Genomic DNA, 2,688 nt, shown 5'->3' with positions numbered 1-2,688 from the left:
CACTAGAGGCTTCAGGGACTGATAAAGGTTCTGACAGTAGAGGCATCAGCGACTGATAAAGGTTCTGTCAGTAGAGGCATCAGGGACTGATAATGTTCTGTCAGTACTGCATCAGGGACTGATAAAGGTTCCGACAGTACTGCACCTGGGACTGATAAAGGTTCTGTCAGTAGAGGCTTCAGTGACTGATAAGGTTCTGTCAGTAGAGGCATCAGCGACTGATAAGGTTCTGTCAGTAGAGGCATCAGCGACTGATAAAGGTTCTGTCAGTAGAGGCATCAGCGACTGATAAGGTTCTGTCAGTAGAGGCTTCAGGGACTGATAAAGGTTCTGTCAGTAGAGGCCTCAGCGACTGATAAAAGTTCTGTCAGTAGAGGCCTCAGCGACTGATAAGGTTCTGTCAGTAGAGGCATCAGGGACTGATAAAGGTTCTGTCAGTAGAGGCCTCAGCGACTGATAAGGTTCTGTCAGTACTGCATCAGGGACTGATAAAGGTTCTGACAGTAGAGGCTTCAGGGACTGATAAAGGTTCTGACAGTAGAGGCATCAGCGACTGATAAAGGTTCTGTCAGTAGAGGCTTCAGGGACTGATAAAGGTTCTGACAGTAGAGGCATCAGCGACTGATAAGGTTCTGTCAGTAGAGGCTTCAGGGACTGATAAAGGTTCTGTCAGTAGAGGCTTCAGGGACTGATAAAGGTTCTGACAGTAGAGGCCTCAGCGACTGATAAGGTTCTGTCAGTAGAGGCTTCAGGGACTGATAAAGGTTCTGACAGTAGAGGCCTCAGCGACTGATAAGGTTCTGTCAGTAGAGGCTTCAGGGACTGATAAAGGTTCTGACAGTAGAGGCTTCAGGGACTGATAAAGGTTCTGTCAGTAGAGGCCTCAGCGACTGATAAGGTTCTGTCAGTAGAGGCTTCAGGGACTGATAAGGTTCTGTCAGTAGAGGCCTCAGCGACTGATAAGGTTCTGTCAGTAGAGGCTTCAGGGACTGATAAAGGTTCTGACAGTAGAGGCTTCAGGAACTGATAAAGGTTCTGTCAGTAGAGGCCTCAGCGACTGATAAGGTTCTGTCAGTAGAGGCTTCAGGGACTGATAAAGGTTCTGTCAGTAGAGGCCTCAGCGACTGATAAGGTTCTGTCAGTAGAGGCTTCAGGGACTGATAAGGTTCTGTCAGTAGAGGCCTCAGCGACTGATGTTCTCGAGGCCTGCTCCTGTGCGACCTCCAGTCCAACTCCATTAACACATCTCCCTGGGTCTGGCCCCCCTCCCACTGGGACCCCCAGGGCTGCATGGTAACAGGAGCCCCGCCCCGCTCATTGTCTGATAAGACATCGTCCTCAGAAATAGCTTTCCCAGAAGGCAGCGGGCAGACGTGGGGGTATTTACTGGAAGCGCTTGTTGAGGGCGAGCATGTCGCATGCCTGCATGCCTGCCCTTCTGACACCTGCTGGGGCCTGATTGGGGCCTAATGGTGAGCCACATTATATTTAATCATTAACACTAAACGTATTGCTTACATTTCTCTTAATACATCTGTCAGCTAGCGTATAGCATGTCCAATGCCTTTATTGGCCCTGCAGTGGAATACGGTGCATCATGTGACGAAGGCCTTCAGTTTGATCCGTCCTCTCGGTCCTCTGGAGAGGTTTTTGTCCAAGCCAAGGAATGAATAGCATTGGACAAATATGGAGCGGCCAAATAATTGTTTTCAAACACAAGACAATTCCCAAAGTATTACTCACCGACTTAATGTTGGAAGTGATGTTCCCTCATTCTGATCACGTTCCAAATGTTCCCAGATATGTTCAGTTGAGTGGAGTTGTTGTGGCGATTCTGGGGATGCAGTGCAAACACAGCAGACACCTGGTTGTCCTCAGACCTCACATGAACTCTTTACAGTTCCCCTTCGTTTTACACTCATTCAACCTGCCCACAAATGTAAGCAAATGGCCTGAGTCTGTGCTGAATAAGTCTGGAATAGCCGCTACCTCTTCCGAAAGGCTAACATAACAGGTCACCATCAGATGGGCAATAGAACATAACTTAGTGTGTAAAATCTGTGAAAGAAGTTCCCTGGTTGACACTGGACCTCTTTCTCCACATTAGCGGTGATGATGACGTCAATATGTTTTATTGACTTGGATAAAAGACCAAACATTCATTGTTCATATTTCAATAAAATAAAGGCGTCCAAAATGTTGAGAAATGGCGAAATCGTACAGAACGAAAATAAGGAAATATGCATGTGATGAGCAGTATTTTGAAAACAGTTGCTAGTCTGGGACATGTGAACAGGCATCATGTCATCAAATGTTTTTTCCTTAACGGGTTTGGTTCTCCAAGTAGCCCAAACACGAAGGTGAGTTCTACAGTTTTACCAAAACATTGAATAAGTGTTGTGAATGAGCGAGTCACCACAAGGTTCCTGACGTAGGTAATGACTCCATTTGGTCTCCATTCAACCGTCTTGTTTAACAAAATGAAGCTCAACCGAAACATCGGTCCCGAAAAGCCGTTCAGATTTGAGTGATTGGGTAGTGCTTTGTTGCCATTGGACAAAAATCAGGTCTTCAAAAAAACCATGTGGACAGTTAATCAAATCTGATCCCTAGTTATTAACATATATGGCTATTGCAAAGAATAAAAAAAAAGTTTTGTTCTAAGGAAAATAATGAGCTTGAAAATCA

Source organism: Gadus macrocephalus, chromosome 16 (assembly GCF_031168955.1).
Source record: "Gadus macrocephalus chromosome 16, ASM3116895v1".
Classification (NCBI taxonomy): domain Eukaryota; kingdom Metazoa; phylum Chordata; class Actinopteri; order Gadiformes; family Gadidae; genus Gadus; species Gadus macrocephalus.
The sequence above is the reverse complement of the archived record's forward strand: the minus strand, read 5'-3'. Positions refer to the sequence as shown.